Below are 14,582 nucleotides of genomic sequence, written 5' to 3'. Positions count from 1 at the left end.
AAAAAAAAAAAAAAAAAAAAAAAAAAATGTATATTCACAAACATAGGGAGTTTTCTTTGTGTTTTTTTATTTTAGTTTTGTTTATTTTTACAAATATGAAATTGTATACGTGAGTGTGTATGTGTAATTTATTCAACAGTTTCCCTATTCATAGACATTAGATTTTTTTTGTTTTGTTTTGTTTCCTTTTGTAACTACAAGCAATGTTACAATAAACATCCATCTATATTTCATAAGTTTTAAAAATCTATTTCTTGGTAGAGATTATAGCAGAGGATAGCATGACTGCAAATCATTTTAAATTTAATTTAGGTACCCATCTTAGGACAAATTACTGCAGATTCCCACTCTTCCACCTCCATCTTTAAAAAAATGTTAAATCTCCTGAAAATAAAAGGAATAGATTTAAGAGATGATAATAAATTATATGTTCAAACTTTAAACATGAAGACAGAATGTCAACTAAATAGGGATAAATGTGTTATTACAGGAAATCTACAATTTTCTGGAAGCAGATGTCAAAGATTTATTCAGCCTACAAATATAAACCTAATTAAGTTTTGCTTTTTTTTTTTTTTTTTTTTTAAGTTTTGCTTTTTTCAATCTTGCTTACTGTACTGCATGAGACCTGCTGTGTGTTGAGAACTCTTAGGAGTATATGGGACCCAGCAGCAAAGATAATGATTACTTCATTCCTCCATCCAAATTTAACTTCACCAAATCAAGCAAATGTCAACTTCACCCAGCTTTGCTGTATTTGCAACCAGTGATTAGGTGAACAACTTATTTAATCATCAATACCCAGTGGAAAATTAAACGAACTCCTCAGGTACTGAATAGCCCAGCCTGGAAAGGAGAGTTCCTTTGCCCTACATAGCAGCATAATTGTCTATCCCTAAATATCTGTTTAGACACAGACTGACCTAATGCAAAGTCCTTACATACTCTAACCTCAAATCTTAGATCCTGCCAGGGGTGAAGTTCTAAGAGTTCAAAGAATATTACAAAATATTCTTTTTAGTCTTCTTTAGCTTGTCTCCCCTCTCTACACACCTCCTCTTGACTGCTACCCCCACCCATAAGCTTATTTCCTTTCAAAAAAATTTCTACTACAACTGTAGTCAGGACATAAAAATGAGTTATTTCAATGCCACTTTTCTGGACTCTCTTGGAACATAGCTTCTGCTTGTCAAGAACTAATCCTAAGCACACACCTGAGTGGTACTGAACTGGTATTCACTGAGCACCTGATTGCAGGCACTTACTTATACTCACAACAAACTGATGGAGGTAGTTTCTATAATTATCTCCATTTTACAGATGAGGAAGCTGAGGCTCAGAGAAATTAAGTAACTTGTCTTGAATCACATAGGTTGGTCATTGTGGCAGAGCTAAGAATTAAACCCAGCTCAAGCTCTTTCTGCTAGAATTACTAGATGTAATAGAATGACTGCTAGCTGCTATAACAAGTAGAACCACAATTAGGTGACAGTTCAAACACAATTGATGTTGGTTTCATGCTTACATAATAGTCCAAGGCAGATGTTTCTGGTCTGGGGGCAGTTTTCTCAACAACATGATTTTAGGACCTAAGCTCCTTCCATCTTGTGGTTTTGTCATCCCTAAGGACTCCTTCTTAGCAGAAAAAGGAGAAAGAAGATAGAAAGGGCAACATAAGAGGCTTAAATGGAGCCAGCCTGGAAGTTGCACAGTCTATCACAGGCTTTATTTCCCTGAAGAGGCTGGGACATGCAATCTAGCTCTGTCTAGAAAGAAGAGAAAGCAAATTTGAATGAACAACAAAGTAGCCTCTGTCACAACCTCACTATTTGTTCACTAGATGTTGGCAAAATATCTATGATGTGGAGTATAAGGAAGTAAAGATATAGAAAATAGTGCTGTGCCCTTCAGGGAGTCATAATTTCATTTGGGAACAAGAAAGCTAGTCTATAATGAAAAATAAAGGACAAGTTGGCATAATAGGAGACAACTGTGTTATAGGAATTCAAAGAAGGAAAATTTGATTGTGGGAGGGACTATGCAGGATTTCAGTTTTATCTTGAAGGGAAAAAGCAAGGAAGCTTTAGATCCTGAGGGGAAGACAAAAATATCTTAAAGTGAGGAAACAGTCCTTGTTTGGATTGGAGGCCTCACATTTAAACTTCACCTACTTCATCATTTTGTCTTGGGCTCAGAGTAGATGCAATATTCTTCTTATTGACCTTGGCCGTAATGTATTCTAACATTTCACATTCTAATAGCAGAGTAAACAGACCAACAAGGGTGACTGGTCACAATTAGGAATATGAAGGAATTTTGCACGGATGTTTTTGCTTAATGACTTGTTTCAGATAATCTGTAGACTAGTATGTCACTCTGAACCGTATTCTATTCTTCTTGATCTACAATCATCATTATGTCTTTAACAGAACCATGCAATTCTTCTGTTGACAGAAATAGTTTTATCACTTTCTTAAATTATCTGCTTTTGCCCCAATATATGTCTCTTCTAAGACAGAATCTAATTACCTCCTTATTTTATCCTCGGAAGTGAGAATAGTGCAAAGACTTATCAAATGCACAAATCTTCTGAAGGCATTTTCACTGGTGACGCAAGAATACATGTACGCATTAGCAAGTGAGCGAGGGAAAAATATCCACTTCATCAGGAAATGCCATATAACCCTTATTCAAACTATGAGGAAGTCCAGGGATACAGCGGACATTGCTGCCCAATACCATAGACACAGAACAAGGAAGCTAAGAGCAGACATCTCTTAAATATGCTATTGGATCAGAAAGAGGAAAAAGATTAGAAATGATGGGCAGTGAGGGCACTCATGACTTTCTGAGCAATTTGGATGGTCCCTGTGTACTTCCTCATTAGATGCTGTGGTGAGGGGTGAGCTTGGCGAACCCACGTCAGTTCGTGAGGTTCTATATTTGTGCCTTTGATTTGATCATGTCCTACTCCAAGTCCTGCTAACAAGGAAGGCCATCTCCCCGACATTCGTGCATGAGTTGTGTCTACTCTTCTCGGCAAGTATTTAATATCATATCAGCAATTCCAACAAATGTCTCTTATTCCAGTGGGAGCTGACCTGGCGCAGACATCAGGGATAAGACTGAGGGCTATATATCTGAATAAAAATAAGATTTGAGGGTGGAAGGAACCCACCTTGTAGATCTTAGGGAAGACCAGCCAGTTCTAGTCTCTAAAAGCAGTGCTCCATCAATGTGTTTGCACAGAACCCCTGCTTGTGCCAGAACTAGGGCTCTGCACATGGAAGGTGGCTTTAGGGCAAGGCAAATAGGATGTGTGTAAGTGTATAGCAAGTGGGGTCTTTGCATTTAGCCAAATGATAGTAACCTCTGATGACATTTACTCATTTGATAACATATGAGTTGAGCTCCTGTTATGTGTGTCATGGCAATTAACTCTTAGTATGCCGTGTTGTACAAATGAAAACCTCAGAACTCATGGGACACACAGTTTTATGGGAATGACAGATAAAATCAGTCAACAAACAGATAAAACCCCAAAATTAATAACTTGTGGTAAGTGCAATGAAGAGAAAAAAGGGGACGGAGAAAGAATGGAGGGCAGGTCCCTCTGAGAGGGGACCTACTCAGAGAGGGTAGTGAGGAGGTGACATTTAAGAGGGGTCCTGAAGGATGGAAAGGAGAAGAGGAGCCAGCCCACCATCTAAAGAGCAAGGGAGAAGACGAGCAGAGAGTTCAGGCAGGGATGATACGAAAACTACTGAACTACTCATAGGGTAGAACACCAGCAAAAACAGTGCTGGAACGATATCTGTGATCGTCAGCATGGTCAGTTTTCTGTGTCAGTCAGTTTACCCGGATGATAATACCAATATTGAACTACTAGTAGGGTAGACAACCAGTAACCACAGTGCTGAAACAACGTCTGTGAAAGTCGATTTAGCTAGGCTACAGTCCCCAGTTATTTAAACATTAATCTAGGTATTGCCTTGAAGGTGTCTTGTTGACATAATTAACATTAATACTCAGTTGACTGTGAGTAAAGGAGATATGCTATATATTCTCCGTGAGCTTGATTCAATCTGTCAAAAGGCCTTAAGAGCAGAACTGGGGGCTTCCCTGGTGGTGCAGTGGTTGAGAGTCCGCCTGCCGAGGCAGGGGACGCGGGTTCATGCCCTGGTCCGGGAAGATCCCACGTGCCGCGGAGCGGTTGGGCCCGTGAGCCATGGCCGCTGAGCCTGCGCGTCCGGAGCCTGTGCTCCACAACGGGAGAGCCCACAATGGTGAGAGGCCCGCGTACCGCAAAAAAAAAAAAAAAAAAAAAAAAAAAAAAGAGCAGAACTGAAGCTTCCTAGAAGAAAAATTCTGCTGTGGACTGCAGCTTCAACTCTTTCCTGACACTTCCAGTCTGCCCTTCCTGCCCTACAGATTTGTGACTTATCTCGCCAGCCTCCCCAATTGCATGAACCAGTTCCTCGCTATAAATCCTTTAATATATGTCTCCTACTGGCTTTATTTCTCTGGTTGCATCCTGACCAATGCAGGGTCTTACAGGTCTCACATAGGGCCAGGCGTTACTCCTTTAGCTACTGGGAGTGTGGAGCTCCAGGGGATTCTAGGAAAGGGGCAAGATGGATGTATGTGAGGGTGTGTAGGGACATGGGGTAGTACCGCTTCCCAAGGGGGTGGACAGGTATTTTACTATTTCACAACCAGAGCAAGTGTATGAGACCGTGCTGGCTGAATATTAGCTAAGTTTCCAGAAAGAGGGAAAAGAATGTGTGAAGATCCTGAGGCCAGAAATTATATTCAAAGGAACTAAAATGATAGCAGAGAGGCTGGATATAGTAAGCAAGAGAGAGAGTGGAAGGAAATGAAGGAAGACAGGGCCAGGGGGTGCAGGTCTGGTGAGTACAACGGCTTTTATTTAAAAGCTCATTGGAGCATTTCCAACGATTGAGAGAATGCTCTGTGGGGAACATATTAGCCTGGGGTTATGGTGAAGCCAGACACAGGAGTACATGTAGTGCCTAGGCAAGAGATAATGGTGGTTTGGGTAAACATGACTACAGTGAAGATGCAGAGGAATGGATGGTTTCAAGATATATTTTGGAGATAACAATGTGAATGATGTGAGTGCTCGCTGGCAAAAAGAAAGGAGAGGGAGCTGATGACCCCCCATTTCTATAGGGGATGATAAAGAGATGAATATTTGTGCCCACAGGGAGGCTTTGCAAGTCCCAGTTGGTAATCCACCAAGCAGTGTGAGGAGTTTTGTTTAGGGGTAGGGGTGTGGCAAAGTTGGCTCTCGCACTGTGACACCAAACATCTTGGGATTGTAAGAGAGAGATTACACCTCCCCTTCAGATTTCCACTGATTCTTGCCCTCACCCAATCTTTGTTTCCCTAACCCATTTCCTTCTGCCCTGCGTGTAAAGTGCTTATTTCCCCATTGTGATTTCCATGTTGTTGTGAAGCAGTGTATTGTATATTTGATTGCTGGATTGTCTCATGCTATGGAATTTTTGAAACACTAAGGTTGTTCTTATAGGACTGCAGAAATATTGAACCAGGCCCAAGGAATGTGTTTTGTCTTCATGCAAAATGCGTGAGGGACTCTGATGTCCTCCAGAAGAATGTTGTGCTGAGGTTTTATATATACCTTGACTAATTCTCGAAAGATTAGAGGTACATGGTTAATTGACAAGGACCTGTTTAAGAAAACATCAATGAGGCCAACAGGACAACTTTTTTAAGGGTCTGTGTCTACTACTGTGGTATATACTCAAATATTAATTGGTATGTGTTGAATTATGTCCCTCTAAAAAAAAAAAAAAGAAAAATATGCTGAGTTCTAACCCTCAGTACCTCAGAATGTGACCTTATATGGAGATAAGATTTTTACAGAGGTAATTAAGTTAAAATGAGGTCATTAGGAAGGACCCTAGTCCAATATGACTGGTGTCCTCATAAGAAGAGGCAATTTGAACACAGGCACGCATAGAAAGAAAACGAGGTAAAGAGACAGAGAGAAGACTGCCTTCTACAAGCCAAGGAGAGAGGCCAGGAACTGTTCTTCCCTCACAGCTCTCAGAGAGGGACTGCCCTGATGACACCTTGATCTTGAACATCTGGCCTCTAAACCATGAGACAATAAATTTCAGTTATCTAAGGCACCCAGTTTGTGGTACTTTATTAAGGTAGCCCTAGCAGACTGATTTTGTTAAGTCTATATACTAAACATTCTAAAAGATAGGCCAACACTTGGGTAAATCAAATTCAGCCTCTTTAACCAAGGATATCTAGATCATTGCTAATTTATAAAAGAAATGAGTTCACATAGTGTTATTTTGCTGAATGAAATGAATCTAGATAAATAACTCACAGATTTTTATAAAACACTTAAGTGTTTATGTCTATTTGTCTTTTTGTGAGGGAACTGTGTTAATATGTGGATGTGTCTCAGTCAGATAAGCCTTTCCTATTGTTTTGAGGAGCTTGGCTTCATCTAATGTAAAATTAATATATAATCACTATGTATGACTAAGTATATTTCCGGATATTCTATATTGTCACACAGATCATACAGTCAACATTCTATATTGTTTTAATGTTTGTTATCTTATACTATTAAGATGAGTTTCTTCTTTTTTATTTTTCTTTCTCATATTATTGTTTGATACATCCTAGTGCCATGGCTAAGTGTTCAGTCTTTACGTATACTGATTAGCCCTGCAAACTTAGGCAAATTCCTTAATTTCTTCGTTCTTTGTCCTCCTTGAAGGGTTGCTATGAAGAAAAATAAATAAATGTAAAGTGATAAGAGCAAAGCCTCATGCCTAACAATCACCCAGTCAATGTCACCTATTACTGTTGCTATGAGCCAAGCATTATTCTAAGGTCTTCAACTCTAACGGATGGTACAAATAAAAAACCTGTTTACAAATGGGGCAGCTGAAGCCACAGAGAGGTACAGTAATGAGCAAGTGGGGATCCAGAATTCACCTGAGTTGTTCAAAGGCCATTATCCTCACCAAAATACAGTAAGTGCTCCTGTGAAAAGTCTTTATTTTCTAGAGTTCCAAAATGTCCTGGTTGAATTTCTATTGGTAGAGCTTTAAATTCAAAAATTAACTTGGAAAGTTTATTTTGTATTTCTCTTATTATGAGTGAGGTTGAACACATTTTTCCGTTTTTGTTTTGTTTGCCACATGGATTTCTTTTTCTGTGAGCTCTTTTATGTTCATTTTTGCTCATTTTGCTATTAATTTATTAGTTTTTCCCCCAAAGTTACCATTATCTTTTGAGCGCACACCATGTAGTCCTTTGTTTCCATCATTCCACCAATCAAAAGTACCTATTGCCTTCATTTAGCTAAAATCGGTGGTCATTTCCTAGACCTCATCTTATCTGAGCTCTCTGGACACAGCTGACCACTCCCTCCTACTGGCACTGACTCATCCTTGTTACACTCGCTCCCAGAAAGGGTTCAGCTAGTCTCATGGCCTTCGATACCATCTATAGGCTGATGACTCTCCAATGTAGACCCTCTACGCTGAACTCCACCTCCACGTACCTGCTGCTCAATATCTCGTCTGGATGGTCAATCGGCATCTCAAAATTGACGTCTAAAATCCATCTTCCCTCTATACCCATGCCTCTCAAGTTGTTTTTCTATCCTTCTAATAATGTGAGCAAACAATTTGGATTCATATTTGATTACTTTCTTTCTCTCAGTCTATATCTGATCTCTCAGCAAAACTCATTGAGTATTTCTTCAAACTATATCCAAAATCGGGCTTTTTTAATGATCATCTGTCTCCTGGGTTATTGCAAAATCATCTTAACTGGTCTTCCAACTTCCACCCTTGCTGCCTTTATACGTTATTCCAACCTGGCAGCCAGAACGATCCTTTTAAAACATAAGTCATTATGTCCCTCCTCTGCTCAAAGCATTTTCGTAGCTTCCCATTTTATTTCAAATAGAAGGTAAATGTTTACAGTGGCTACAGATCTTATTGGATCACCCCTGGGCCTCTGCCTGGGCCCTATCTCACCCTCCTGCTTTGATTCTGGTTTACTTCCCTCCAGCCACACCACCTCTGTGCTGTAATCCAACACACTGAGTATGTCTTCCCTCAAGGGGGTTTGGCTTGCTATTTTTCTGGAATGTTCTTATCCTTCACTTTCTTCACATATCTCTTCAACTATCCATTTATCAGTAATGCTTTCCTAGATTACCTTATTTAAACACAAACCCATCTGCCCCTACCTCCTCTAGGTGGTAATACTAGTTCCCACTCTCCATTTTTCTCTGTAGTACTTGCAACTACCTGACATACTATATACTTTACCTGTTTATTCGTTTATTATCCCTATGTGCCCACTTGAATATAAACTCCGTGATGGCAAGAGTTCTCATTTTGTTCATTGCTGCATTCCCAGTGCCTTAAAACAGTGATGGGCTCCAAGTAGCTGCTCAAATATTCGTTGAACAAACCACTACGTGCACAAAGTGTTATCCTCGTTTTCAATTTAGGAGATTGGGGCTTAGACAGTTCAAGTAACCTTCCCAAGGTCTTGCAGATGAACTCAGGATCCATGCTCAGGTGCAGCAGACTCCAAAGCGCTCCCTCCTTGTTTGGTACTGTGCAGCCTCCCAGTAGGAGGGCTTTGTATTTACATTCTAATTTTGAGGAAATAGAGGACAGGATAAATCTTCAGAGAATCTGGGCTCTGGTCCTAGCTTGGTCACTAAATGATGGTGAGATCCTGGGGAAGAAATTTAAGTTTTTTTCGTTCTTAATGATCACTTTAGTCATGAGTGATCTGAAGATAAGAAAAGTGTCTATAATCACCAAAGTTTTTTCCAGCAAGCACAGTCTGTGACCTGTGAGACTTACACCAGGCTTAACTGGATGATATACCCAATTCTGCTTTAGTTCTTAAGGTAATAAACACAGAGAGATCCTAGGTTAGTTTTGTTTTCTTTGGTTTATCTCCTTTTGCTAAATGAGATGGTAACATTCCACAAAGGTTTCACTGTTTTTCTCTGAAGCTAGAGATACAACTGAGATGCAACTTTAAAAAAAAATAACTTGTTCCATATCCTTGCCAATGTTTGATAGGGTCGGTCTCTCTCTCTCTCTGAAACAAGACATAATTTTACATCACTGGCCTCAACAAAATTGCTGCATGTTTTAGAAAATCTGCAAATAATATATCATGGCTAGTAAAAAAAAAGAGGTCTGTTTAAAAATTTGTTTAAAATCCAGGCATGCAAGCACAGCACAGTAATGATAACTTGAAAAGCTTCTTTAAGAACGTTGTGGAAGTATAAAAAAACTGTAAGGGTGACGCATGTGGCAACAGATTAGTTGGTCTCTTAGCAGTTACTAGATTCTTCCTCTGTCCCCAGGTCTCCACTCTGCTAGTTAAAAACAAAGAGACTCTCACAGAGAAATCTGCGAACTGACAAGCTGGTTCCTGCCACCTCTGGAGACTGGCACTTGGATATATTAGGTGAGTTATAAAGGAAATAAATCTCACCTGTAGTCTCTCCAGTCCTTTAATGAGAAAAGAAAAAGAAAAACAACAAGCTGTCCTAGGCCCCATGAACTATAGCTGGCAGAAAATAATGTTTGCTCTTGGAGCCTGTGCAAATGCTCAGGGGCCAGGTAGGAAGCCAGATACAAATGAACACACACAGGATTACATAGCATCAAATATCCTGCTGCAGTTATCACATTTCACCCCCAGAAATGTGGCTTCTTGTTCACTCTTTCTTATCGTCGATAGGGCCAAATGGGAGGCCCATTCCTCACTTCATTTTCTGGAGTCTCTTTTGTGAGATTTATCCAGGGTAGGATTTCAGTTCTAGAATAATTTCTGGATGAACCTGCAGAGAAAATCCTCTCACTTGTCCACTCCAATGACCCAGTAGGGTAGGGGGATTCACACCACTTAAAATTAGGTTCTAAGCTTCTATTTTCTCCCTGAAATTGTCACTGCTATCAATAACACAGAAGCTAAGGGTGCCAGTAATGTAGTTTTGTGGATAATTGGTCAATTCCTTCTGTTTTCTAGCGTGCATCAGGATCACTGGTTCACATATTCAAAGTTCAGATTAGCAGGCGTGCCCCTCAGAGAGTATGAGATATTTAGTCTTGTTTAAGGCTCAGGAATCTGCACTTACACAAGCAATCTAGGGGCTAGAGATCAAACTGGATGCACCCTTCTCCCAGACCCTGTGTTGGGCTGGAGGAGGGGGCGAGAATCACTAAAAACAAATCAAGAAGTCCCTCTCAGGCCTTCCTGAAGTTCAGTCTAGGTCCTCTCTCAAGAATGTATCTCCCTGATCTTTCTTTTTTCTTGACTGGTACTTCCAACCTTTGGGCACTTGCAATTTTAATCTCTGTCCCTTTCTCCACACCCAGCACTTCTGCAGAATGGGACAGACACCCCCAATTCCCCTTGCACCATCAAGACAAGCAAACATATTCTTTCCATTGTAAGACTTTTATTGAAAATTCTTACGGAGAACAAACTGGACACAGATGCAGGGAAATGAAAAACATCCTGAATTTTATCAAAAAACCTTGTATGTCTTATAAAACTCTAAGTCTGCTTGCCATCTGAAGGAACAAAAGAAACTTAGAGTTTTAGCCTTTAACTCTTATTCCTGAAACTAGAAATCCCCAGCCTGCCCTTCCTTCCTGCCCGACTTCTTGCTCCAACTTTGGTAAAGGCCTCGAGACCTCCAGTGTTTCATGGACCCCTGCCACCTGAATCGGTCACTCTCTTTGTTTCAACTGTTTGAGCAGTAAGACAAATACAACTAACGTTCATTTGCTTAGGAGACAAATTTCCTTAGCCAGAGGAGATTTTTTTTTTTTTTTTTTTTTTTGCGGTACGTGGGCCTCCCTCTGCTGTGGCCTCTCCCGTTGCGGAGCACAGGCTCCGGACGCGACGGGCCCAGCCGCTCCGCGGCATGTGGGATCCTCCCAGACCGGGGCGCGAACCCGGCTCCCCTGCATTGGCAGGCGGACGCGCAACCACTGCGCCACCAGGGAAGCCCCCCAGAGGAGATTTTAAGTATTGGAAAAATAAGAACAATTGGGAAGAGATAATTTCTTTCAGAAATTGACCATTTCTGACGACTGGCACTTTTCTATATGGTTGTGAGCACAAGAGTTCATGGGGATGGACCTTTATCTTCCCTACAAATTCTAACAGGTCCATATTTTCTAAAGTTAACTCATTATTTCAAAGCTCAAACACACCCAGGGGGTTTAAACTGCCAGTTACTTGCTATGCCATAGTAAACTCCTTCCTTCTTTCCACTCACAATTTTATTATTTTTTTTTTTTTTTGCGTTCACATTGTGTCAGGCCCCAGAGGAACAGAGCTGAACAGGATAGAAAGGGTTCCTAACTTAATGGACAATTTAAAAATATACATAATTAAATACATAAAATATTTTTCATAATTATATGTACTTGAAAAAAATAGGAAAATGGGTTGGAGAGCGATTGACATACCCCTTGACTAAGATATGCAGAAAGTAGAGTTTTAATTGGGAAATACTTATTTTAGAGCAAGGGCACTGCTAGAGAAGAGAAACCTGGGAATAGTTATAAAATGCAGGTAAAGACTTGTGGAAGTGGGGCTCACGGGAGGGAGAGGTGAGGGTGGGGAGAGAGGAGAAAAGATGTGGAATGAAAACTCTCTCTTTTTTTAAACTTTCTTTTGATTTTGCTTGGTTTGCAATGTCTCTTAGATTCCTGATGATAATCATCTCATTCCCTCTGTAAATAAGCCTCAAGCCCCAAATGATCAGCTTTTCAGTCTGGATTCTCCAGACTCCCAGCTCCATGTCCCCAATGAAGAAAGTCCACTGAGCTCTGCCTGGGGTCTGCTTACTCAGCTGTGCCCTGGTAACTCTCTCCAGATGATTAACTGGGTCAATTGTAGGGCTCCCCTGATTTGTTTGCCCTCCATAATGGCTCACTGTCCTTTACCAACTGATATTCAATGTCTGAACATTATTATTTCACGTGCTGTGCCTATTTAAAAAAAATATTTCAGGCAGGAGAATAAATCTGGTCCATTGTGGCCATGAATAAAAATATGAGTCCTCATATTAGTGTCAGGAGCCACAGACCTGCTTTGCACCAGGTCACACACAACTGATTCCACTTGAGATCTGTTCCCAAGCCTAGGATAGCATCTATGGGCTGGCTAGGGAACACTGACTAATGTCTCTTACACTTTCCTTTATGGGGACAATAAATATAAAACATTCAAAAAGACCACGATAGCAGAAGGATCAGAAGACATGGGCACTGAAATAACCCAAAGCCAAGAGACACAAAGAAAGTGGCAATCAGAAACCACGTGGGCGAAGAAGTCACAGGTAAGAAAGAAGCATGGAATAGAGAAAAGGGGAAAGAGAGCTGGTGGAGGGTAGCTTGAGTAGAAACAGAGATAGAAACCAAACTGGAGGGAAGAGTCACAGGGTAGGCAGATTAGAGATTCTCTTGTGTTCTAAATGATCTTCCCATTTTCTATAAAGCTTGGCTATACTGCTTATAAGATCTTCCAATGCTCCCTTACTTTCTTCTGAATTTTGCCAGGAACAGTCATCACTTGAGGTAACCTGACCCCCAACTCTTAAACTCAAAAGAGTTTGAAGTCACCTGTTGGATTGCTGGTAATGGCAGTTGGTTGAAACATGAGGCAGGGTACCAGGTATGTATACACACTGGTTACCTGTTATAAAGCCATAGAGTGGGGATCTGTGTAATGGGAGATAGAAATACATGCCACTTCATTTCATTAATCATCTCTCCTTTGATAATTAATCATCCCTTTCTTTGATAATTCTATCAAAGAAAGAAAGAAAGAAAGAAAAAGCTGTTTCAGGACAAATAACAGGATATGATACTCAAAGTGCATTCATTCTTCAGATGACAGCTTAAGCGTCCGTTCCTCAGAGATGCTTCCCCTGATCCCTCACTCTAGGTCGGGTATCCTGTGATGTACTCTCACAGCACTCTGTCCCTTTCCTCTGTGCACTTGTGAAACTACGTAATTAGTAAGTCTCTCTCCAACTAGACTGTAAGCAATAGAGGATAGGGAATCCATAAACACACTGAATTAACGAATGGATATTTTAGTGCTGTGGGAAAAGAGAATCCATGTAACAGAAACTGTTAGTTTTCACCAAAATCCATTTTGGTTTTTATCCTGGAGACAACTAACTATATAACTCAGGCTCCTTTTCCCATAGAAGTGGCCATGTGAGTGAGAGCAAGGGAGGTGGTCATTTCCAGGCATGGTCTATTAATGTTTCCCACATGCACTCTCTTCCCGTTATTTTCTCCTTTTGAATGATTTTGATAATAATCCCTGACCTCCCTCCATTACTTTCCTTCCCTGTCCCCTCCCCTAGGGAATCCCTGGGAGCCACAAGGTGAAGATGATGGAACCACAGTATGAAAGCAGCTTTGGTATCTGAGTCACCACGTGGAATGGAGTTACCACATGGTAAGAAGCACCTGATTTGGTCTATTAAATAAGTGAGAAACAAACTTTCATCGTGTTTGAGTCTATGTACACTTGTGGATCTTTTTATTATAGCCTAGCCTACCCTATCACAATCCATATGCACAAAGGTACTGGGGAGATATTAGGATGAAAAATGCATCAAACAAGGAAAACAGGAATGCCCTTCCATAAGTAAATGTTTGGAATTAGAAATTAGAGATGCCAAGGTTCAGGCAATGCCTGGATAGTAAGTTACAGACTCGCCAATGTCCAAGGGCTTTAAAACACCATCTTGCAGAGTACAGGTGAATGAATCTGGTGATTTCTTGAAATTCCTTACAGCTTTATTATTCTATGTCTATCTACCATGGCTACTTGGAGGAAAAGAATTCATCCTTGTTTACAAAGGGGTACATTGTTACAGTATCGAGAAATATGGCATCAGGCTCTCTGGAATAATTGAGCAATCTATTATCCTATTGGATGAAGTTCTAGATTCCATGCCAACAGAGCTCTGTGGGGCTGACTTCATAAAAATAAAAAACAAGAGAAAAAAATACCCATGCATATCCCTCAAATATGTTTTCAAAACTAGCTTTGATAAAAATTCTTATGGTTTGAAGGACATGAGTCCACTAATCAAATAGTAAAGATCCATTCAACCTACCTGTATCCAAATAAACCTTCATTTTATGTCAAACTTATTTGATGTCACTATGGAGTAAAATAATATACCATGCTCTGCTTTGGGAAACAAAAGGTCTATTCAGCCATTATTTATTCTTAGCAAGCAAATGACGAAATGCCTATGTATGTGGTCTTTTAAAAAATACAAAACAACAAAAACAACCTACTAACTCAGCCTAAAAACTCTTGATGTCTGTCTTTTACATTAATTACTTAATTTAATTTTCCAATCTATTTTTCAGACCATGAAACCTTTTATTAGAGAAAGTAATGTCTTATGTTTAAAAACTACATGCTTTAAATTTGAAAAAGAATGGATGCTTGTATGGGTATAACTGAATCAC

Source organism: Physeter macrocephalus, chromosome 8 (genome assembly GCF_002837175.3).
Source record: "Physeter macrocephalus isolate SW-GA chromosome 8, ASM283717v5, whole genome shotgun sequence".
NCBI lineage: Eukaryota > Metazoa > Chordata > Mammalia > Artiodactyla > Physeteridae > Physeter > Physeter macrocephalus.
Note: the sequence above shows the minus strand (reverse complement) of the source record.